Below are 27,611 nucleotides of genomic sequence, written 5' to 3'. Positions count from 1 at the left end.
TAACAGGCTGGTTTCTTAAGTGAGTAGGTTGTTAGCCTACTGCACAACCCCCAATCTGGAGGACCATTTCTCAACCCACCGAGGAAATCGAACCCCTGATTTTAGCGTTGTAAATCCGGAGATATACCGCTGTACTAGCGGGGGCATGTAACGGATTTACTGTTATACATTCATTTTAATATCTACGTTTTAGTTTTGTGTGTATTTCAAAATATGTGTAACTAGTATTAAATGTTTTCCGAAATTTATGCCTATCCTCTAAATTTATAGAATATTCTCGAGTGTAAAATCAACAATGTATATTTTGCATTGTTGTTAACTAAAATTTCTAAAATCGCGTCTTAACGTTTATAAACCACCATGCGGAAGGGAGTTTAATATTGTTGGTTTGCTATAGTTAGCATATTATAAGCCTCGGAAGCTATAACTGTAATTAATGCATATTAATTGGGAACTACAAGTATTTGTCCAGCAAAGTTTTAGATTTCAAACATCATAAACTGCTGATCTTCAGATAATTAGCTTCGGATGTTGGTATGTCTACAAATTATTAGATATTTTCGTCGGTGAAAAATTTACGTGTGCTCACTGAAGCAGCTAGCTAGCTAGCCGTTATAAAAACTGTACCAATCTCATGTCAGCTTTAACTCTCTCATCGTGAAACGTCGATAAAATATTCAATTTCAGACCAGATAAAAGACTCGGTATTGTTTGTTAGTTTGTAAAACTTCTGTATATAAATCATTATTTCTAATAATCGTCATTACAGTTTGTATTGTTTTTTGTATATTAAAATATATTTGTGTTAAGAAAGAAAATTGCGTTTATCAATCTTGTTGACAAATATCATAAACTTGTTACATATCTGCATTTAATTAATTTCTAAATTTAAATTAAGATTTCAGGCTATTTGAAGTCGTAACCCGTAACATAATAAATCGGAGATTTGTCCGAGATAAATTATAATATGTAAGAATGGTTTATATATAAACCCTAGCTTACCGGAGGTTGAATTTTCAACTGTTTCTTCTCTTTGTCTCCTTGCTCAAAAAAATTCGTTTGTAACTAATTCTGCCACCTAAAAACAACACATAATAATGTGCAAATCAGGAGATTGGAAGTACAAAACAAGAAACTAGAAAGAATCTATATATTTGGAGCGATTCTGTTACAAATAATCAGAGAGTTTTGAGATATTTTGCTATTCTGAAATAAGAAAGAAACATTAATAGTTGCTTTATAACAATATATTTTTTTGCAAGTGTTTTTGTTGTGTTTTTTTCAATGGTCTAGGGTTACTAATTTTAATTGAACAGTTTACAGCACCTTAAGCGATACGTGGACTAAAATGAACGGTCAAGTTCATGGACAGTTGTCTTTAACTGTGAGCTGCTGGCCATAAGGAAGACAACCAGTCAGCAGCATTCTCCGTGTCTTATACGCTTACTCTTAACCGAATAACGAGATTAAAGCCCTTACAAATGAACAGTAGAACGATACTAAACGTTTCAACAGGCAGTCTGGCACTCAAACACTTAGGCCGTACCTGACCACAAGGTTTAAGGAGTTAGATCTTTTAAAGAAAGAAACGTTTCTATTTAATCAATCCTAGACCGTTCTAATGCTTATTTCATTTCTATCACAAAGTATATTTTCACTTAACTAAAATTGAAGGAGTTACATACTTTTCTTTGAACGTGCCATGGTTTAGTGCCAGCTCCGAGATCACAAGCTGTCATCAACATACTACGTAGTATCTCTCTGTGGTCTTCAAAATCCCAGTTATACGTTCCATTGTTTACAAAAGAAAAGAATTTTCCTCGTAACCTAAGAAAAACATCCACTTTAATAAAATTCCTAACGCAATTTCTATCATATACTTGCCTAGATTGTGAAAAAAAAAATTATGTAACTATTTTGAATGATATCTGTGTATGTATAACCCTGAATTGTCATATGATATAAAATATTCACACTTATTTATCTACCTCGTGGCATGGCATGGTGGTTAGGGTGTCTCACTCGCAATCTGAGGCTGATGGGTTCGAATCTCTGTCATCGAACGTACTACAAAGGAATGCCATCTGATCCTAATTTTGAACGTATAAGATTAAAGGGAATGCAACTAGTGAATACTACCCATCGAAAATTCTTGGACTACTCTCTCAGCAACTAATATTGGAATTGTTCGTCACACTGTAATACCTCCACGGCTGAAAGAGCAGGTACGTTCAGTGAGAAAATTCGACTTGCGGTCCACGAATTGCGAGTCAAGTGTCATAACCATCAGGGCATGGCAGGCCTTTTACACCTTTAGAGTTTATGATATTTAACTTCAATATAGAGTACGTTCACATCAAATTTCAATGTCAGACTGGCACCAATATTACATATATAAAACCAGAGTGTCGATAAAACCCAGCGGAACCTTAGCAGCTCCTATAGCAGAGGTCCAGATGCAGGTGCGAACATATGATAGAGTCTTTGAGTAGATATCTAACCATCATTACATAACAGGAGTTGCAGATAACCTGTCTCTGTTTGTATTATGTATAATATTTTAATTTGTTCCATATTCTGCTAAGGACCTGTATGATTGGCTTTCGTTCTCCTATGGTATTTCACTAGAGTAAAACAAAGTTGTCTTTTATTCATTGAAAATCTGACCACTTTAAACAATTATTCATATCAATGAGAAAATCATGTGTGAGACAACTCGATATTAAGATAGCATATAATAAATGTAAATCATTTGCATTTCTGATCGCATGACAAGTTATTTAATACTTTAAAAAACCTTACAGAGAAAGTATTTTAAAATTCCAACCAATTCCACATGAAAATCCTACAAATCACAAATCTACTTTTGTGATACGCTTTGGTCAAATGTGTTTCTCGTCTTTCATGGCACAAACATACGATTATACGGAATAAATCACCTTTTAAAACATTGTTCTTATCTTACATTCGTATGTGAACAATCGTGACGACTAGTTTTCAAACGCGACATATTTTAATTCATGATTTAAATTTAAATTATTATTTTTTTCTGATTTGTTAAACAGTAATTAATCTTTCCTCAAAATGTTTTTAAATTCGAGTTTATGAAAAATGTGTGATGGTGTATCTTTCTTTCTCTAAGTCTCTGGGAAAAAAACTGAGGTTTGATGTTTTAAAATATATCCTTCGTCTTATTCATGGTACAAAATGTTCAGTGATAATTTATGCATGACTCAAAATAGCTCATATTTTCCTTTTGAAATAAAACACACGTCAGTCCAAACATTTGGTAACCGAGTGTGAGGTTATTGCTGTATTAAACATATTGCTGTAAACTACTAATTTAATTTTACTTCTCGTTACTTAAACTAGAAATACATGTGTATAAAGTTGCTTCTTGGAGACCTCAGTAATTAGATAGATAATAAGGAGAGGTTAATAGAGGGCAACTGCTGACAGTTTTATGAAGTTTGGGAAAAATGCATTTAGTTGGATATTTGTAGAATTAGCTGGCTTTCCCGGAAACTTCGTGAGCTATTTTTGCCTTGAAACATTTTAAAAAACTGGACATAAAATCAGTAAGACAATCAATGTGGAAATACCATTGACTTGAACAAAATACGTTAACTGTGAGACAGTGACTTCTGAGTCCCTTGGTTGTTCTATGCCTAGGTTTGTCATGGTTAATAAATGTACTATTTAATATACCTTTACAAATTCTTGCTGGCAGCTGTGAACGTGGTGGATTAATTGAACAAAAGTTTGCACGAGATATTTACAAAGGGAATATCAATCATTACTACAAAACCTTAAGTAGCAGTTTATGAAGGCTGAGAAACTCGATCAAATAACAGAAAACTAGAATGACACACGAGAAGGTTGAGAGGTGACTGAGGTAACAGAAAACCTTGTTAGTAGTTAAGCACAAAGATAACTTGCTATCTGCGTTTTGCCTACCATGGATATCGAGACCAGATTTCTAGCGTTAAAATATCGCAAATATATTGCTGTGTCACTAGGGGCTGGAGGGCAGAAAAGCTAGAAACGTATTTACAACCACAGAAATACGTATTATACACAAAAGTTAATTAAATTATTTTTAATTTACAGTTTGGTTTTAAGCACGAGCTATATGTTGTTGTGTCCATTACGGGTATTGGAACCCGAGTTTAGGCCAAGTAATAAAAAGAACCAACTTTTTAGTAACTATGGAGTGTGCGAGTGCTTTTTATAGGAAAGCCACATGAGGCTCTCTGCTATGTCCACAGATGGGAGTCGAAAACCCTAATTGTAGCGTTGTAAATCCGTAGACTTTTCTGTCCCCCACCGAAGGCAGTAACTGTGGAGAAGAATCATATTTTTTAAGTTTTGGCAGGGAGATACTCAACTGTCGACAGCTGTTTCTAATCTTGAATTAAAAAAATAGAGAAGAAAAAATGAATCACCTATGGCCAGTTACTGGGCTACTTTTGTTTAACGGAATACTGTTTTGTTTGACGGAATACTTGGCTCGGCATGGCTTAGCACGTTAAGGCGTGCGCTTCGTAATCTGAGGGTCGCGGGTTCGCGCCCGAGTCGCGACAAACATGCTCGCCCTTCCAGCCGTCGGGGCGTTATAAAGTGACGGTCAATCCCACTTTTCGTTGGTAAAAGAGTAGCCCAAGAGTTGGTGGTGATGACTAGCTGTCTTCCCTCTAGTCTTACACTTCTAAATTAGGGACGGCTAGTACAGATAGCCCTCGAGTAGCTTTGTGCGAAATTCCAAAACAAACATTGACGGAATACTGTTTTTGTTAGTAGCAGTTGTACGAATTTTCAGATTCCTGTTCCGGTGAATAAATAAATAAATGTAAAGACTAACATTGTTATTATTAAATGATAACAGTTTAGAATGGAACAGATCTTAAAAACTTAATATTAACCACAATTTGTAAGCTGTAGACTTGCAGATTGTTATCACTAAAACTAGTGTCAAACCGATTAGGTTAACAACCAAAACGTAGTTCTGTCCTTTAATACGCATTAAACACAAATGAATATTCTTTAAAACATATATTTGTCCCAAGCAGTATTGTAGTAAAAAAACAACAACCTCTTCGTCGAAGATATTTTGTTTCTCGTTAAACTAGAGCGTAGTATTCTCCTAAAAGAAAAGGACATTAGACATTCCAGTCAAAATATATCAGTCGTAGTTTCGAAAATTTCCTCACATTGTTGGATGAAACAATGTCCATCTTGCATGTACGTTCTACACACAAAAAATAACTTCAATTGCACTACGGTTTATAATCATAAATCTGGCATGATTCGAATTAGCTAAATTAATTTTTCAAACCGCCTACATCTTGCCAATCGGACATAACTCTGAAATGAGTGAAGAAAACAACAATCGAGTTTGACGAAGGCTTGAAGCGATTAAGCAAAGACTTTATAAAGGAATATGCCCACACCACCACGATCATTCAGCAGTAATTTTACGAACTTGCAATGATGGAATCATGGGATCGATTCCTGCGGTAGACACAGCAAAAGACACCTAGTGTGGCTTTATTCTAAAAGAAACAAAATAAATGTTGAGATCAGGGAATCTTAGCTCATTTAATAACGTAGTAACTGATAATGAAATACCCATTTGAATGAATCACACTCGTGGCCGTTTTTCACTAAATGTTGTTCAACCAATTTTAAAATTAGGGCTCAAAAAACTTAGTTATGACCGGCGCTAAACACCATCGTGATTGGAGGATTGTCAGGAAAGACGGGCCATCAGTCAGCTTTGAAGATTGTCATACATTAACAGTTAAAGCTGGAAAAGAAATATGCTTCTCAGATATCGTTTCGTTCATAGTGTGTGCTATTTGTTACAATCTCATATGTTACCTTGTAAGTTTATCATATGTCATCATAGGTCATTTTTATTTAATCTTTTGCTTTCAGAAACTGTGTTATTTTATTGCTTACTTCTAACAAACTGTTCGATTCATACATCACAAGAAAAGTTTTAAGAATTATGATCTCCGGTACTAAGCTGTTATTTCTTCTTACTGCAAATACGTACACAACCAGTTAAGAACGATGTGTTAAAAATTATTATGAATCTTGTGATATTTTTAATGTCATTTATATTGTGCATCGACAGATCACGTTGTATAAGGCGTTATATACTATAATACGTTTTACTTTCTCTAACAGTTTGCAAGTCATATTTTTTACCAACGATAACAGACTCCAGTATTGGATATTTTTAAGAACTACCTACGTGTAACAAAATCCTGTCACACCTAAATTTACAACTCTTAACACTCCTGGTTGTTGGTTTTTTTAAGGCAAAGCTACACAATGGGCTACCTACCCTCTATCCACAGCAGAGAACTGAGCCAAGCATCTTTGCATTGTAAATCCAGGCAGTTACCAATGAACTAACGGAAGACGAAATTTAAGCTAATAGTGTTTACATTTTTGAAGTACAAAAATCAAATGTGTAAACTAGAGCTCAGTGCTCATATTTTGCTGGCGTTTCGATCTAATTACTTACACGTTCATTGCCACACTTTACAAGCTCATTTCGCTCTGTTGCTATAACAGACTGACGGCTTATTTGACTAATATCACTAAACTATGGTTGCAACAGTTCAAAGCAATTAAAGTAACACTGTTGTGAATTACTACTGGTGTTGATTTTGGTTAATTAATGCTATACGTGATAATAATTTACATGATTTATAGACTTACCATGTTTGCATTCAACCCTTACCCTCTCTCTCGCATTTGAAATTTCAAGCCTGAAATAACATTAAAGAACACTTTATGTAGTCTTGATTATGAATCATTCAAATGAAACTTACTGGAAATACGTAGACAAGTCAGTCGCCAAAATAGCGTGTTTTAAGATATTCATGACCCGGCTGTAGTCATCAGCAGAAAGAAGTGAAAATATGTTGTGACCCTGGAAAAGATTTAAGAAATAAATTAGTTTAATTAATCTTAACTCCAGGTACTGTATTGCCATCTAACGGTTAAAATATGAACTATCTTTAGCATAGAAACCTCAACATACTATGCACACGTAGATATATATATAATATATAGATATAGATAGATAGATAATTTTACATATACGCTAAGTAGTGCAATTTTATAAGTCAAATCTCCCGGTGAATTGTATTTCAATGCTCTAATAAACATACACTGACTACGATAAATCAACATACTGTATTTTTCATAAATGTGTTTATGTTGAAATCTTAATGCAGTACGTTATCTCTATGATCTCACTGAAAAAGTAAAAAAGAAATTTTATACTTTACGAGTGTGAAAATTAACAAAATTTTATACTTTACGACTGTGAAAATTAACAAACGATTATTAATATAATATTTCAACTTGAATAGAAAAACCTATAATGCAAGTTACTCCATTATCCTAATATAGTGTTTGTAGGGTAACTATTGTTGTGGTTGAGGATGAAACATCAAGAATGTTGAACATTTATTTGTTGGTTTTACGCCACTGCCAATAACGGAGGATAAGTAAAATATCCATTCATTAGTAAAATATTCATTCATTAGTAAAATGTTAATTCATTAGTAAAATATCCATTCATTAGTAAAATATCCATTCATTAGTAAAATACCCATTCATTAGTAAAATACCCATTTATTAGTAAAATACCCATTTATTAGTAAAATATCCATTCATTAGTAAAATATTAATTCATTAGTAAAATATCCATTCATTAGTAAAATTCCCATTCATTAGTAAAATATCCATTCATTAGTAAAATACCCATTCATTAGTAAAATATCCATTCATTAGTAAAATACCCATTCATTAGTAAAATATCCATTCATAAGTAAAATATTAATTCATTAGTTAAATATCCATTCATTAGTAAAATACCCATTTATTAGTAAAATATCCATTCATTAGTAAAATATCCATTCATAAGTAAAATATTAATTCATTAGTAAAATATCCATTCATTAGTAAAATACCCATTCATTAGTAAAATATCCATCCATTAGTAAAATATCCATTCATTAGTAAAATATCCTTTCATTAGTAAAATATCCTTTCATTAGTAAAATATCAATTCATTAGTAAAATACCCATTCATTAGTAAAATATCCATTCATTAATAAAATACCCATTCATTAGTAAAATATCCATTCATTAGTAAAATACCCATTCATTTGTAAACTATCCATTCATTAGTAAAATTCCCATTCATTAGTAAAATATCCATTCATTAGTAAAATACCCATTCATTAGTAAAATATCCATCCATTAGTAAAATATCCATTCATTAGTAAAATATCCTTTCATTAGTAAAATATCCTTTCATTAGTAAAATATCAATTCATTAGTAAAATACCCATTCATTAGTAAAATATCCATTCATTAATAAAATACCCATTCAGTAGTAAAATATCCATTCATTAGTAAAATACCCATTCATTTGTAAACTATCCATTCAATAGTAAAATATTCATTCATTAGTAAAATACCCATTCATTAGTAAAATATCCTTTTATTAGTGAAATATCCATTCATTAGTAAAATACCCATTTATTTGTAAACTATCCATTCAATAGTAAAATATTCATTCATTAGTAAAATACCCATTCATTAGTAAAATATCCTTTTATTAGTAAAATATCCATTCATAAGTAAAATATTAATTCATTAGTAAAATATCCATTCATTAGTAAAATTCCCATTCATTAGTAAAATATCCATTCATTAGTAAAATACCCATTCATTAGTAAAATATCCTTTCATTAGTAAAATATCCTTTCATTAGTAAAATATCCATTCATTAGTAAAATACCCATTCATTAGTAAAATATCCATTCATTAATAAAATACCCATTCATTAGTAAAATATCCATTCATTAATAAAATACCATTCATTTGTAAACTATCCATTCAATAGTAAAATATTCATTCATTAGTAAAATACCCATTCATTAGTAAAATATCCTTTTATTAGTGAAATATCCATTCATTAGTAAAATACCCATTTATTAGTAAAATATCCATTCATTAGTAAAATACCCATTCATTTGTAAACTATCCATTCAATAGTAAAATATTCATTCATTAGTAAAATACCCATTCATTAGTAAAATATCCTTTTATTAGTGAAATATCCATTCAATAGTAAAATACCCATTTATTTGTAAACTATCCATTCAATAGTAAAATATTCATTCATTAGTAAAATACCCATTCATTAGTAAAATATCCTTTTATTAGTAAAATATCCATTCATAAGTAAAATATTAATTCATTAGTAAAATATCCATTCATTAGTAAAATTCCCATTCATTAGTAAAATATCCATTCATTAGTAAAATACCCATTCATTAGTAAAATATCCTTTCATTAGTAAAATATCCTTTCATTAGTAAAATATGAATTCATTAGTAAAATACCCATTCATTAGTAAAATATCCATTCATTAATAAAATACCCATTCATTAGTAAAATATCCATTCATTAATAAAATACCATTCATTTGTAAACTATCCATTCAATAGTAAAATATTCATTCATTAGTAAAATACCCATTCATTAGTAAAATATCCTTTTATTAGTGAAATATCCATTCATTAGTAAAATACCCATTTATTAGTAAAATATCCATTCATCTTACAGACCTCACCTGACTTGACAGTATCATTACAGCGTGGTTAAAATGATGCTGTTCCATTGTAGCCTTACTTCCATACAGCAATGCAAGTGCAGATCCACTTCTGTGAAGTTTAAAAGTTTTATTTCAGTCATGTGAGATAATTTAGTCTTTGTTCTGCACACATACACAAAATATTCGTTTGCTTAATCAAGTTTACATATAGAAGCACTCGGATCGTTATAAATGTCTGCTATTATAACATACTCAGTGAAAACACGAGATTTATTTTTAATTAATTTTAAAACTTCTTATTTTTTTTAATTTTACGACCACCTGCTCTGTCACTTATACAAATATTTAAAATAACACGCTGCAGTAACACATCCGGAGAATGTTCGATACGTGTACTGAGAGAGCTCTTTTTCTTTTAAATAAGACAAACTTACTAAATTTAACTGTACGTTTGAATTGTACAGATATTTACTTATCACAGTTATTTCATTAAAATGAGGAAATAATTATGAAAAAATTAAATCAGGTTTATGGTATAAGGTATTATTGCTGTAGTTAAAAGACAAACAAATGAGGTGAAACATGAACTGAAAGATTTAGGTCCACATAGTGTTAATGGAAACGAACTGAACATTTTTATCCCCCTAAGCACACAGTTCACGACGCTTACTGCTGTTTGTATTTCATTATGATTCAAAATGAAATTAGTAGTTGGATTCCAAGTCATTTATTACGATCAGAATCTGTCTGATGAGGACAGAGCTTTTATCTAATATCATTGAAAAATTTTTTAATAACGTTTGGGTTCAGTTTCAAGTGCTAAGAACTCGACGCTTTCTGTTGCATCAGTTTAAGTGAGTTGGTGTTTTGTGATAGCAAAGCTGCATCGTGCTATCTGCCGTGTCCGCCCAGGGGAATCGAACCAGTTATCTTAGAGTTGTAAATATGAAGACCATCTGTTAGAACATTTAGTAACTTGAACAACAAAGAGCAGTACGAGACAGTTAAAAATTTGGATATTTTTTAATTTCTAAAAGTAAAATCCTTGTTTGTGTCAGAATTCAACCTTTTTGAATTTATCTTTATGTCCTCCAATGGGACAGCGGTAAGTTTACAGACTTACAATGCTAAAATTTGCTGAAAAAAGGAGATAGCCAAATGTGGCTTTAAAACAAACAAATAATTAAGATGAAGCAAATTGTAAAACGTTGTACATCGTTTGTAAGCCAGCTAATGATTTCTATTTTGTTTGTTTGTAATTGAAAATTATATTTTTAGCCAAAGAAGTTTTTATTACTTCTTAAATGTCAAATGAAACGCCTAGGAATTAGTCTTTTCATGGAATGCGTTTTATAGGTGCATCTAAACAAGCTAACCTTGAGCAATAGTTACTGAAAGAGTAGCACGGATAGCCTGTAAAATTCAAATATTTTGACGCTAATGGACGAGCTGTTTATTGTGAATTTTCGCTAAATATCAGGTTGTATCTTTAAAACATGTTTATCATAATGGAGAATTAAGTGAAGAAAGTTTTGGTTGCTGTAAGATGGGTAATGACCATTCAGTGGGTCATTTTGACATTTCATTCACAATCCACCATCGTAATGACCTTAGTGTGATCCTTACCTAATCCGTTTCCTTTTACTTAAAAAAGTTTTAACATTTATATAGACACGTAATCAAAATATGCTTTTAATTATGTTATTTGATACGTTCCTATAAATTATCTATTTGCGATGACAAGTATGTTTTTGTTTTGTGTTTTTCAATGAAAAACACAACGAAACTAATTCACTGTTCTTGTGATTTGAAAGTAATAACAAAATGTATTTTACAAACATTAATGTTCAACTACAGTTTGAAGAAACTCGTTTAAATCAATTTATGCAAATAAGCATAATTCATGCGATATTGCACTATTTTTCAGTTTAAACCTGAGTGAACATTAGGTTTACTACAATCTTAGTTCTAACTATTTCTGTAACATTAGTACACTAGCTGGCTTGCCTTGTATGTATATATCTTGTTAATTTAAAATCTGTTATTGTTATGTGAGAAAAAAAGACCTATATTTAACATTATCATGACTGTTTGTTCAACACATGTAAATTAATGTGATAGAAGTGTCTCTGTCTCCTACTTTAACTAAAGTTACTTATGAATTCTTAGAATGTAAACACTTTCGAAAGTAAATACTTATTTCTATACCAGTCCATTCTGCAAGTTGAAGAGAATACTTGAGCTACGGCAAGTTTTAAGTTTTGAGACTAACACATAGATAACTTGGTCTTTTTTTTCTTGAGTAAGTAGGTTGAGTCGCAATAGATAAATTTAATTAACTTTACTCTGTAAAAAAGAATAAAGAAAAACTAATCACGTGACATTTAGTTGAACAACTGTGTTTAAAGTTTGATCTCCTTTTATTTAAACTACTGAATTAACATATACAGCACATATGAGACGTGTAAACTTTTATTCTAATATCTTTTGACACCCAAAAGAGGTTCAAATCGATAGTGAACAACAACTATGCGAGACAGATTGCCTTCAAAACAAAGTTTGTAATACCTGTTGCGTCAATCAAATGAAAGACCGTGCTCTAAGATGCACGGATAAAAAAATGGTTGTTTTCCTCACAATTCAATTTTAAATTGCAGAATTTATATAACCAATCCAGTAAAATTAGCTTCACAAAAGAGTTTACAAGTAATAACTGTACAGATTGTGCAAATGGAGTCAATAGAAATCTGAACAATTTACATATAGGTTACAAAAGGATTTCTTTTCTGAAATATACAATTCTTTAAACACTATTTACAATCTCAAACTAATGGTCACTTACTTCTCCTGAAAGGCATTGTTCGTGCCTCGATGGTCGAGGTCGTGACATAGACAACCAATTAGCATTCCAAATATCTCCAAGTCAGTAAGAATAGCTTTTAGACCACAGTTCTGTGAATGTAAATACAATGTTAAATATGGCCAACAACTCTTCAAATATCATTTAAAACAATAAGACGAGTTCAATTGTCAAACTTACCTTAACCTAAAAATTATAAAAACAAAGACATTTTACATAATTTAATATAACACCTTGCTAAACGCGGTTTAGATTTGTGTTAACTGATTGATCGATAAGTTTAATAATTTACTTATAGAAAACTGTAATGGACTAACCACCTCAAAAATTTTTAAAAAATTAAGGAACTGAAACGTAAGTGTAACTGATAAACAATTAAAAATACAATACATTTTTTGATCTAATATTTGATATTCAATAATTAACAGTTCAAAGAGTATTACGTTGAGAATATGAAATATATGTTTCTGATTTTTTTTCCTGGAACGTTAAATTAAATAAACCTCTGAAAGCGCGTTAGTTAACTTAATACATGATTTATATGTTCTTGTTTTTAACTAAAATATTAACCCTTAATTGAATTTATAATACCACTGATACCTTGCCAAATTTATACAGTTTCGAAACGATTCATTTCTATTTTTCATGATCCAGTCCCACTTCACTCGTATATTAAGTTTTAAAACTTCATTTTATCCTTTCTTTTTTCTATGTCCTGATCCAGTTGCACTTCACTTTTATATTAAGTTTTAAAACTTCATTTTATCCTTTCTTTTTTCTGTGTCCTGATCCAGTTTCACTTCACTTTTATATTAAGTTTTAAAACTCTCAATATGAAAAAGTTACTCTTCAAAGTTCTTTACAAAAATAGATAACTACTCCACTTTAGTTTTGATTGGCATCATATGTGGCATGTCGTTTTTTCTAATTTTTGTTTAGTAAAATATGTTCTTTAGTTGACTAGTGGTACTTTAACAGGAGCCATTTTTGTTTATTTCAGAGCTAAAGTTTAGTCAATGATATTCTGTCTGAGGACAAATGAGATTATTTTCCTGTTTCATTTCAGTTTGCTAGGCCTTAATTTCATTTACAGTTGCCCCCCGCTAGTACAGCGGTATGTCTCCGGATTTACAACCCTACAATCAGGGGTTCGATTCCCCTCGGTGGGCTGAGCAGATAGCCTTTGTGGCTTTGCTAAAAGAAAACAAACAGACATTTACAGTTTATTCTTTGTTCGTCTGCTATAAAAATTATCTGCCACGAGAGTATGAAACCCTGATTGCAACATCACGAAACTTCAAGCTCATCAGTGAGAAACCAGAATTTGTCTATAATAAAGTTGTGCAGTTTCATTATTGTGATATTTCCTGGGATATATATCAGTATTTTTTATTGTGTGTGTATATATATATATTTAACGTGTTTTGTTTTGTTTCTCTTTCACTTAAGCCTATTTCATCCGTCTTTTGAACAATCTCATACGTCCGTATGAATTATCAGCCTGATTTAAACAGTTATTCTCACGTTTTGAATCCCTTAGTTTTAAATCATCAGTGCCAAACGTATTGTTCATTTTAAACTCTCGTAGCTAGCAAGTCAACTAAGTAGCTAAGTAGAAGGTGCTGCAAACTTCACCTCGACGCCCAGTTTACAAGCTGGATCACAACAGCGCCCAAGTACACACTTTTCATCGAAATCGAGTACTTTCAAGTGTAATAAAAATCATGGTTTCAAGGGCGGACTTTGTATCCTGAAACGTTGAGCTTACACAGAACAGTTATTAGCTTAACACACAAACTGGAACGACACGACCTTAATAATGATGTATATCGTAGAAGAACTCCAGAGAAACTTAGTATTCTCCAACCATAAACTACAGTAGGACTCTAGAGACCCGTAGAACTCTCCAACACTTTACCGATCTGAGTTTCTACGCTATTTACTACAGCGAACAAAGGCTACAGTTACTCTTCGTAAGATTTCAGAGCTAGAACAAAAATACAAAATAATTACGTTCATTCCACTTAGAAATACCTATAGAACTTAATACTAACCGTAAGGATGGCAAACATCACTTGAGCAACGTTAAAAGCATGACGCCAGTTATGGTAAGGAATACTGCGGTAATTTTTTCTCAAGGTACATAAGAACTGACAAAGTATCTGAAACATGAAAACAGTGAGAGTTAAAAGTATCTTAAACACAAAAAACAACGAGAGTTAAAAGTATCTGAAACATAAAAACAATGGGAGATAAAAGTATCTGAAACACAAAAACAATGATAGTTAAAAGTATCTAAAACATGAAAGCAATGAAACTTAAAGGTATTTGACATAAAGAACAATAAGAGATAAAAGTATTTGAAACATAAAAAACAATAAAAGTTAAAAGTATCTGAAATATGAAAACAATGATATTTAAAAGTATCTGAAACTTGAAAACAATATGAGTTAAAAGTATTTGAAACATAAAAAACAATGAGAGTTAAAAGTATTTAAAACATAAAAAACCAAAGAGAGTTAAACGTATCTGAAACATGAAAACAATGAAACTTAAAGGTATTTGAAACATAAAAACAATAAGAGTTAAAAGTATCTGAAACACAAAAACAATGGGAGATAAAAGTATATGAAACATAAAAAACAATGAGAGTTAAAAGTATTTGAAACATAAAAAACAATGAGAGTTAAATTATCTGAAACACAAAAAACAATGAGAGTTAAAAGTATTTAAAACATAAAAAACCAATGAGAGTTAAAAGTATTTAAAACATAAAACCAATGAGAGTTAAAAGTATCTAAAACATGAAAACAATGAAACATAGAAGTATCTGAAACATAAAAAACAATGGAAGTTAAAAGTATTTGAAACTCAAAAAACAATGAGAGTTAAAAGTGTTTGAAACACAAAAACAATGAGAGTTAAAAGTATCTGAAACATGAAAACACTGAAACTTAAAGATATTTGAAACATAAAAAATAAGAGTTAAAAGTATCTGAAACATGAAAACAATGATATTTAAAAGTATCTGAAGCTTGAAAACAATGAGAGTTAAAAGTATCTGAAACATAAAAAACAATGATATTTAAAAGTATCGGAAACATAAAAAACAATGAGAGTTAAATGTATTTGAAACATAAAAAAACCAATGAGAGTTAAAAGTATCTAAAACATGAAAACAATGAGAGTTAGAAGTATCTGAAACATAAAAACAATGGAAGTTAAAAGTATCTGAAACATAAAAAACAATGAGAGTTAAAAGTTTGTGAAACATAAAAACAATGAGGATTAAAAGTATTTAAAACATAAAAACCAATGAGAGTTAAAAGTATCTGAAAGTTGAAAACAATGAGTGTTAAAAGTATCTGAAATATAAAAGCAATGAAAGTTAAAAGTATTTAAAACTTAAAAATACAATAAGAGTTAAAAGTATATGAAACATGAAAACAATGAGAGTTAAAAGTTTTTGAAGCATAAACAACAACGAGAGTTAAAAGTATCTGAAACATGAAAACAATCACACCTAGAAAGAGCGATATAAATAAACGTAAACGTTTTAACAGTTTTTCCATAATTAATTAAGTGAGTATTACCAGATAGTCTGATCTGTTTTCAGAATGTTTTAAACTTAATTGAAGATATTTTACTGCAGGTTCATCGAGAGCTCAAGATTTTTCATGTAAAACATAGTTTGTTCTTCTCTGTTTATTGCAATACACAGATTGATTTAAGTATCATTATTATCCTTATTGAGGATGAATACGATTGAAAAATTACTGTTTATACTAGTTAATGTTACTAAATTCTATGTAAATATAATCAAAATTGATAAATTCATTTGTTATTAAGTTTAAAAATATACCTTTAAAATTCGCGCATAACTACACTAGGGCTATCTGCCAAATTTAGCAGTGGGAAAGCAGCTAGACATCACTACCCGACGCCAACTCTTGGGCTACTTTTTTACTAACGAATAGTGGGATTGACCGTAACATTATTACGCCCCCATGGCTGAAAGGGCGAGCATGTTTGGTGTGGCGGAAATTCGAATCCGGGTCCCTCGGATTACGAGTCGAGTACCATAACCACCTGGTCATGCAGGGCCATACAATCTTCAAGAAACTTTGTTTGTTTTGAACTTCGGGCAAAGATATACAAGAGATATCTGCGCTATCCGTACCACTTCTAACACGATTGGTAATGGTGTAATCTACTTCTAACACTAACGGTAATGGTGTAATCTTCTTCTTCTAGTACAAAACTTATTCATATTTTCGCTTTCTTCTTTGTAAGTATTTGGGTATGTTGAAGTTTTAAATACCCAGGAGGGTCAGGTGCACAAGACCTCTTCCTCCACCCCTGGTTTTCATGTCGTCTACAATTATGTTGTTATTGTAGTGCTTTTGGGCCAGAGTATCCCACAGTACTACTGCGGCCCTTTTCAGAGCAATGTCCGCGTATTGTCTTCACTTGCCCTTTTATTCCTTTATCTATTTGTTATTTTTTCCCTCTTTTATTTTTATTTTTTTCACTTTTATTCTTGTATTTTTTTAAATTCTCCCCCCCTTTTTCCATATATATTTATCGGAAAAAATAAACTAATAATAATGATAAAAAATGAAATTAATAATAAATATTATACTTGTTTTAAGCGTCTAATGCATGGTGGCCAGCTTGATTTATATTTCTTAAATATATATTTATAGGATAGAGGTACTTAGAACCATTTATAATTTTTTTTTTTTTAATTTTGCCACTAAATTCCTTAAGGATCATAGGGCCGCAATCACTTGCGGTTTCTATAACAGACTGGTTTTTAAGTGAGTAGGTTGTTAGTCTACTGCACAACTCCCAACTAGGAGGACCTTTTCTCAGCCCAGCGAGGGGAATCAAACCCTGATTTTAGCGTTGTAAATCCGAAGACATACCGCTGGACTAGCGGGGGGCAGGACTATTTATACCTTTGGCCTAATTTCTTTGGTTTTTGAACTTCGCGGGAAGGCAGCTAGTCATCACAACAGACCGCCAACTCTTGGGCTATCGGCCTAATTGTCGCTTAATAATTGTACTAATATGTAATGGTATTGCGTTATGTATAAACTACGGAAAGGTAACAAGTTAACCGAATGTGTTTCCTTACGTGTTTGTTTATTTTAGTGAAGTAATAGTCTTGAAAGTTAATGTTATAAACATCGCAGTTTTACACTCGCACAGAACAATGCATTATAAACGTCTTTCACTTTTACCCTCATGTAAACGTAAATGTTACCACTGTCCTGAGTAGCTAATAGAAATATTGGGTTTCCATACGAACTAATACGTATTCAATTACGGATTTACTGACCCGCATTGTTTTTGTGATATACCATGTAATTAATATAAACTAATATGTGTTTTAAATACCAATTTTAAATGTGTTGCCAGAACTATCTTTGTTAAAACAATTTCGTGAACAGTCAATTCAGTGTCAAACTTGCTTTTCTCGAAGCTTTCAGTGTCCAGCCATAAAAGTTGTAATAAACAGGTTTTAAGCTTTGCGAGCCAATCGATAACCGATGATCAAGTGTCTTGTAATATTCCTTGTTTAATAACAAAAAAAATGCAACTGATTAGTCTGATCTGAAACAAAAGGTCGCTTTCTTCGCTAAAGTTGTTTCCGCAGTTCGAAGCCTATCTATTTTCAGCGCTAAAATCAGGGGTTCGATTCCCCTCGGTGGACTCAGCAGATAGCCTAATGTGGCTTTGCTATAAGAAAACATACACACACACACATTTATTTTCGGTTTTGATATATTAACAAATATTAGAAGTATTTCAGTAGTACATAATAGAGTATGGAAATAATACATCCATAGATCACAATCTTACACATATTGCGAAACGTGATTTCTTATGCGAACTTTTGTCTGTCTCCCGTTTGAAAAGCTGCGCACGCAGGCAAAGCTCAGCATTCACTTTTAAAATGACGGTAGAACAGCCATGAATAATGTTGATGAGGAATTTTACTTCGCTATCAGGATATTCTATATCAAACTCTTAGTAATTAATCACACTGTCGTTAACGTTTCAAAATGTAATGTAACTTACAGAATAAAAAAATGAAGAGTTACAGTATGTTATTGTTGAGTGGATCTTAGCATGACTGAAATGTTCAATAACAACTCGCCCCCTAGTGGCTCAGCGGTATATTTGCGGACTTACAACACTAAAAAACCGGGTTTTGATACCCGTGGTGGTCAGAGCACAGATAGCCCATTGTGTAGCTTTGTGCTTAATTCAAACTAAACTCAAATCAATAACTACTATTCATGGGGTGGGGTATGAGTAGCTCAGAGCTTTGGCTCTGAAGAAAACCAAGATTGCAAAAGGATTAACTTTTAAAGGTCACGAAATAATTTATATTGATAAAAGAAATGGAACTTTTCCCGTCACTGGTTACAGGACTTGTTCACTATAATAGCGAAAAGACTTATGCCTATTTTTCCAATTTTTTGATGAATACGAAAAGACATCTTTCATAATTAATTAAAATACAGTATTGTAAGTACAAAATTGAGTGGTATTAAATCGATTTTGAATACGTAAATCTTTGAGTCACATCACAACTACAGTCGTTATAAAATACCGCGTTTTTAACAAAGGTTATTCTGCTAATAATCGTTTATTATTAGGAAGAGAATGTAACAGTCCATTTCGGAGCATAGTGTTTACACTCTTCGATAATAATTATGTCTTCAGATAAAGAATTTAGAATTTAAGATGAGGGCTTTGTTTATTTAATTGTTTGGTAAGTAAAGGACTATTGATCAGAGGGATCATTTAGAAAGAGAACATAGGTCGCTTCCATTTTCTTCTGCAAATACACAAAAACAATGTTTAGGGGTAAAACTTATTACCAGTCACTTTGTAATATTACGTAGCATGACTAAGAAGGAATAATATCCGTGGGGAAAAGCAACACAATCCTGTCTTCACAAGGTTACTTCATTACATATATCCATTCAAATGTGGGCTATATGAAGAAGTTAGAGTACAAAACTGACTTTCATGCTATTCCGTAAAGACATCCGAGACGCAAAATCTAACAATTTCTATGCGTATGAACTATCAAAAGAGTAGCTGGAAAATGGTCGCCCGCTTAGGCTATGAATAATATAGAAAGCATGCAGTGAGGTGTACTGTTAGTTGGACATGACGAATCTTTTTGATGTGGAAACTATACAGATAGAACATGACCTGATAAAGCGACAGGAAATTTAATGACGTGCTGAAACTTTTACATCATTTTACTCTAACATAATTAACACTCTGTAGAAAAACAAAACCATGCCCTTACAAACATTGCATGAAGTTAAAGAAACATAATTCTTAAACTCGGCTTATTTCAATGAGATTAGAACACAATCTTAAGTATAAAAGAGAATTTAATATTCCTGACGAAGCTCATATAGCACGGTCTTAACTCATAATACGCATGCGCTTATACGTGTAACATAAGTTTATATGCTATATATTACAGGTGTTTGTGAGGCAAAGTTTTTTCCTTAATGATTGTAATTACCTTCAGCTTTTAAAAATTCTTTAAAATAAAGTATTAATTGCATTATACCCAGGCTTATGTTCATTTTTTAAATCTTATTTCTTTCGATTACCCGTGTAATCGGATACCTGCGCTAGTCGTTCCTAATTTTGAACTGGTCAACAATGCAGTCAGCCAACAACACCTACTAAAATCTAATCAAATAGTTGGATTTAGCTATCACTCTTATAACGCCCCTCCCCGCTAGTACAGTGTTATGTCTTTGGATTTACAACGCTAAAATCAGGGGTTCGATTCCCCTCGATGGGCTCAGCAGATAGCCCGATGTGGCTTTGCAATAAGAAAACACACACTCTTATAACGCGCCTGGCACCAAGTTGCACAGTACGACTTTGAAACAATAAAACGTAAAACGTTTTTACTCGGATCCAAACTTCTTTAAAATATCGACGTGAGTCACGCTCGGCCTTTGAAGTTTTATAGGACGATCTAGTAAATGGTTAGAATTATATGGTAACGCTTACTGCAGTAACAAATAACGAACTTTCACATATGATAAAGTAAATATGTCTAGAAATCGCTCGTGCCCTGAAAGAGTGGCAAACCTTTCAAGTAGATCTGAATTATCATAAATCAAGAAGTAGCCTCTCATGTTATCGCAAAACAAGTTTTAAATATTAATACCTTATTTAGGCTCAAAATAATCTTCAGTAAATCTATATACTGACGTGAGATTTAAAATATTAAAACTATAACAACCTTATTTAGGCTCAAAATAATCTTCAGTAAATCTATATACTGACGTGAGATTTAAAATATTAAAACTATAACAACCTTATTTAGGCTTATTCACTTCTAAATAATTGCACACACACACACATATATATAATATCTCGTGGCCCAGCATGGCAAGGTGGTTAGTCAGCTCGACTCGTAATCTGAGGGTCCTGGGTTCGAATCCCCGTCACACCAAATATGCTCGCCCTTTCAGCCTTGGGGGTCTTATAATGAAATGATCAATCCCACTACTGGATAGTGAAAAAGTAATGGTGGGTGGTGATGACTAGGTGCCTTCCCTTGAGCCTTACACTTCTACATTAGAGACAACGCAGATACCCCTCGTCTTGCTTTGTGCAAAAATTCAAAACAAATAAATAATATAGTACAGATAAGATTAATGTTTCAGACAGGATCATGCGAAGAGAAAGTTCAATATTTTTATGCGTGTGCAAAATTATATCTAGATAGAAAAAGTTAGTGCGTTATATTGCACTTTGTATTTTATCCATTCATTTTCTGTATTAACAGCATAATTAATCATTACTCGTGTAATATGGCGTCCATTCTTAGAAGTAGCAATTTCTATTCTAGGTTTAACAATACCTGATAATCGATTCGAAATCTGGATATTAGTCCTAAATCTTTGAACATCCTGATGGAAGCAAAAATCATTTCGTCGGAACTTAAAGAAAAATCGTCAAACTGCAAACTTTCCAAGTGCCATTCCACAGCAGTTGGTATCCTGGCGTCCTGAATAGCAAAATGAAGAAAAAACAACAATGATTTATGGTCGTAGAGTGACACCTCATGGCTGTTTTCGTAAGAAATACTCCATCTATTAATCTGAACGTTAAATTAAATGAAAAAAAGATAAGAATAATATTCCTTTCGGTTTCAGTTTCCGACGTATGGGAATAAAATAGTACGAAACAGTTCAAAAATAGATTTTTTTTTAAATAACACAAAAATTCTAGTAATTCAAAGACGCAAACCATTAAAATTCCTCTCTTTTTACCAAATGTTATAAAGGTTTCACTTCCCACATAGCTGACACCACGATAGCCACAACTAATGAATAACATTCAAACACATTTGATAATTATTGTGTGTTATGTTATTCATAAATCTATTAATCCCTCTAGCCTGGCACTGACTTGTGATCTGTGGAACGAAACGAAAGGTAAAACTGTTAAATTCGTCAGAATGTGTTCTCACCGTGTAGAAACACAATACTGTATGATTGTATCCGCAGTAAAACTAGGTTGTTCTAGAAAGCAAATGTATTTTAATATGTTCAATATTTAATTTTACGCAAGAAGTTTGAAATAATGACCAACTAAATATGTTGTTGTTAGCCAGTTTGTTAATGGCTCGTGATAATAATTATTGAAACAGCATGTACATTCTTTACGCGGCACCTAACCTAGTGTAGCTTGTCATACGTTGTAGTTCTATTAGAAATCTAAAATAAAATAAAAATAGTTTGCTTTTCAACAACGTAATTTATTTTATGTTAGTAGTAATACAGCATTCATCTCAAAAGCAGATTTGAAACTATTGAACAGTAAATATGTATGTGTTACAAACTATTTACTGTGAACGTTCAAATAAATTGCTTACTAAAGTTATAATTACACCTTAGCCTTTTTTAGCACATGCTCTCCTCCATCCAGTTAAAGAGTCCCGTCCCAGAACGTGTTTTAGTGCGTAGCCAGTTCAGCTGCTTCTACAGTTAATGTTTTTACTTGTTTATTCATTTCTACTTTAGTTCATTATTGTTATTGTATTACTTCTCTTCCAAAGTTTCCAATATAAATGAGAAACGATTTCGCTTTAAGTTTAAAGAAGAAACGATTAAGATTGCTTCCTAATACCTGCTCGAGAGTATAGATTTTTTATTTGTTCGTCGCCAAGCACTGAGCTATACAATGAGCTAACTATCCGTTCTCTTCTCAAAGCGCCTATTTAAGCCCTCACACTTACCGTTTAGCAACCATTGTGGGAATAGAGGTTAGATGGAGTGACACCAGAGTAACACGACAAACAAATTCAAGCTCACTCAAATGTCAATAACAAATATTCTTTATTTCTCAAAATAACTAAATGTTATGCTCACTACTTGTATGAAAATAAAATGTATATTATTATGAATATTTTTAATTACAATTGTTTTGGATAAACTCCTTAAAATGTTTGAAGGTGACTTACGTTTGAATTACTGAAAAAAATAGAACCAGGTTTTTTTATGTATTGTGTAAAGTTATGACTGTGCTGTGAATAAATAGTTTAGAGAATTACTAAAATACACTTTGTAATTATAAAATATATGAGCAATCTTTGATGGAACATTAGCGATTAGAGAACTGTTTCTTGTGGTTTAGTTTGACTAACAGGGTTTGACATAGCCTGGTGGTTGAGACGCTCGGCTTGCAATAGAAGAGTCGAGTGTTCGAATCTTTGGCACTGAATATGCTCGCCCCTTTAGCAATGGGATCGTTACAACGTGAAGGCCAATCTCGCCTTATCTTTATTGTTGGTAAAGGAGTACTCATGAGATAGTGGTGTTGATTAGCTACCTTTTCTCTATTCTATCACTGATAAATTACGAACGGCTAGCGCCGATAGCCCTCTTGTAGCTTTGCGCAAAATTCATAACAAACCAAACAAACTTTGACTAGGAACCGTCCAATAAGCGCTACGGTTTAATTGTTGTTGTTATAGTGCAAGGCTACATAATAAGTTATTGGTTCACTACAAGACATCGAACCACCACATTTTAGGCTTTTATGGTTTAGTATACTTATAATTTTATTCATGTAATTGTTCGTTTATTTGTTATTCAATTTCGCGCAAAGCTATACGAGGGTAATCTGCGCTAGCCGTCCACAATTTAGCAGTGTAAGACTGAAAGGAAGGCGGCTAGTCATCACCACCTACCGCCAACTCTTGGGCTACTCTTTTACCAATAAATAGTGGAATTGACCGTCATATTGTAACGTCTCAACGGCAGAATGGGCGAACACGTTTGGTGCTACAGGGATCTGAATCCACGACACCTGACACTTCATGTAATTGATGCGACTAATACAATTCAAGATATGACTAGCTACGTTTTAGGTTCGATCCCAAAACTGAGAACTATGGTTGTAGTTTAATTTAAATAACTATTTTTATATTTTGTTCAAATACCATTCATACTTACAGACCTAATATTTAAGATATAATTCACGTTTGACAGTATATATGTTTTACATTTATTTTAATTTGTCTGCTTAGAGAAATATAAACAAAGTAAGACGAATGCATGAAAAAAAAAAATCTTCAACTTATTGACTTTCAATGCTTCGTCATTTCTCGGAGCTAGAACAAAATAATTTGAAAGATACAGATGGCGTATCAGGCGACCAGCAAAATATTAACGCGACACGTCATGCTTTACATTCTGTTTCAAAGATTTTAATCTCTAAAGCTCACAATTTGCATAAATAATCTCCATCGCTCTGGATATTTCTTCTTGTAAAGTTGGAGCAAGATGTGTGATCGAAACGTTCGGAACAAATTACCGTATAAAGTGGGCTGGAGATAAGATCTGATGTCTGGTTTCTCTTATTATAATGAGAGTGCGTTTAAAACAAAATTTACTTCGACTTTCGTTAGAAATCAGTCGGTTGAACACATTGAATAATGTTTGAAAAAGCAGTATATCGAACATCGGAGCTCTTAATCTATACTGATGTTTAAAAAAACACAAGTTGTATCTATTTATCTTGATTAAGAGTATTTTGTTATAAGATGTGGAAATTGTAATTATGACAGTTGATCAAAAATGTGACAATTGTAATTACACTCCTCAGACTATGACATAAACGTGTTAATTACTTCCTTTGGTTTAAATACAGATAGGATATAATAACAACCAATGCAATAATACATTGCACAATGTAATCCGCGTTATCCTGTGAAGAAGGCCTGAAGCGAATGGTAAGGTTTTGTATGGTAATATGTTAGTATTGAAGTGTGAAAAAAAAAAAAGAATTACAATGAATTAATTTCTTCCAAACAGTATTCGTAAGAAGGTTGAGATTCAATAAAAATAAATAAAAAGTAAACCCTAAATGAGACAATAACTAACTTAGCTGTTAACTAATAAATTGAGTTGGTAAATCGCCAAGTTCTTAAGTTCAAATTGAATATCGAATTTTCATAAATTTTCCCTTTTATCAAACATGTCTTTTTTTTTGGTGGATGTGTTCAGAGTCTATTTATTAATCAATATGTCTGCAGTTGTATTACTCTTCGTACACGAAGATGACACGTACAAAGTGGCAAACAGGGGAGTATATAAAAAATATCTTGGATTATTAATGTTTTTGAAAGTCCATCCTCGAGTATACTACTGCACATAAGATTAGGAAATGTGAAACATTTTTAAAAGTTTGCAGTGTGCGCAAAAAAATAAGTTTACAATACAGTTTAACTTGATATGAATGTCATGTTGCATGTTCTTTATATCTACGTAATATTACAATACAGTTTAACTTGATATGAATGTCATGTTGCATGTTCTTTATATCTACGTAATATTACAATACAGTTTAACTTGATGTGAATGTCATGTTGCATGTTCTTTATATCTACGTAATATTACAATACAGTTTAACTTGATGTGAATGTCATGTTGCATGTTCTTTATATCTACGTAATATTACAATACAGTTTAACTTGATGTGAATGTCATGTTGCATGTTCTTTATATCTACGTAATATTACAATACAGTTTAACTTGATGTGAATGTCATGTTGCATGTTCTTTATATCTACGTAATATTACAATACAGTTTAACTTGATATGAATGTCATGTTGCATGTTCTTTATATCTACGTAATATTACAATACAGTTTAACTTGATATGAATGTCATGTTGCATGTTCTTTATACCTACGTAATATTACAATACAGTTTAACTTGATATGAATGTCATGTTGCATGTTCTTTATATCTACGTAATATTACAATACAGTTTAACTTGATATGAATGTCATGTTGCATGTTCTTTATATCTACGTAATATTACAATACAGTTTAACTTGATATGAATGTCATGTTGCATGTTCTTTATATCTACGTAATATTACAATACAGTTTAACTTGATATGAATGTCATGTTGCATGTTCTTTATATCTACGTAATATTACAATACAGTTTAACTTGATATGAATGTCATGTTGCATGTTCTTTATATCTACGTAATATTACAATACAGTTTAACTTGATATGAATGTCATGTTGCATGTTCTTTATATCTACGTAATATTACAATACAGTTTAACTTGATATGAATGTCATGTTGCATGTTCTTTATATCTACGTATAATTACAATACAGTTTAACTTAATATGAATGTCATGTTGCATGTTCTTTATATCTACGTAATATTACAATACATTTTAACTTGATATGAATGTCATGTTGCATGTTCTTTATATCTACGTAATATTACAATACAGTTTAACTTGATATGAATGTCATGTTGCATGTTCTTTATATCTACGTAATATTACAATACAGTTTAACTTGATATGAATGTCATGTTGCATGTTCTTTATATCTACGTAATATTACAATACAGTTTAACTTGATATGAATGTCATGTTGCATGTTTTTTATATCTACGTAATATTACAATACAGTTTAACTTGATATGAATGTCATGTTACATGTTCTTTATATCTACGTAATATTACAATACAGTTTAACTTGATATGAATGTCATGTTGCATGTTCTTTATATCTACGTAATATTACAATACAGTTTAACTTGATGTAAATGTTACATTGCATGCTCACTATATTTGAATAAAAAAAAAACAGTTTTAACCCAACATAAATGTTATGTTTCATCTCTTTATATTTTAGTAAATTTAAAATATAGTTTGACCTGACATTAATAATGTGTTGTGTGTTTGTTATTTCTTCTTTAACATCCAAAATTCAGTTTTCGTGTTTGCTATTCACTCTCCTAATCTTCTCAGATACTAACTCAGAATCTTCAGCGCACCTATGATTACTACCACATTCTATAATGAAACTCGTTAATGATGTACGATGTCTTTAATTGGTCATACGAAATCTGTACGATGTCTTTAATTGGTCGTACGAAATCTGTACGATGTCTTTAATTGGTCGTATGAAATCTGGTTATTTCAACTCCAGAAACTAACACAAAATAACTCTTCAGTTTCTTACCAGAAAGTTTTCACTTCTTTCTTCGGTGCTGTTCCGTGATAAGAAATGACCTGATCCACAAAAAGGAAAAAAAACACATACAAAAAGAACATAGAAATTAGTAAAACACACTTCTACGTGTAGGTAGATCGGACGACACAGAAGTAAGTAGGTAAGTTTTTCAGTCAGTAGATCAGTAGGACATAAGCATAGGTAAGTTGATGGCTGGGTTGGTCAGTATGTTGGATCATCGGTAGGAATGTTGGTTGGTGGGTCGGTTGCAAGCAGAGAAAGACCAAAGGAAAGGCTGACATATTCTAGCAGAGATAATAAGTGCAATATGTGTGTGAACATGTAAGATTAGAGAAATGAAACCACGGAATTAGGTTTAATATGTGTGTGAACATGTAAGATTAGAGAAATGAAACCACGGAATTAGGTTTAATATGTGTGTGAACATGTAAGATTAGAGAAATGAAACCACGGAATTAGGTTTAATATGTGTGTGAACATGTAAGATTAGAGAAATGAAACCACGGAATTAGGTTTAATATG

At 31.9% G+C, this 27,611-nt stretch overlaps 1 pseudogene; it reads right to left on the bottom strand.

Annotated features, from left to right (window-relative positions):
• Positions 1 to 993: 993 nt before the first annotated feature.
• Positions 994 to 27,611, bottom strand: part of LOC143227340 (dual 3',5'-cyclic-AMP and -GMP phosphodiesterase 11A-like) — a 40,300-nt pseudogene continuing 13,682 nt past the window's right edge.

Source organism: Tachypleus tridentatus, chromosome 9 (genome assembly GCF_004210375.1).
Source record: "Tachypleus tridentatus isolate NWPU-2018 chromosome 9, ASM421037v1, whole genome shotgun sequence".
In the NCBI taxonomy this organism is placed as follows: Eukaryota; Metazoa; Arthropoda; class Merostomata; order Xiphosura; family Limulidae; genus Tachypleus; species Tachypleus tridentatus.
The sequence above is the reverse complement of the archived record's forward strand: the minus strand, read 5'-3'. Positions and strand labels throughout refer to the sequence as shown.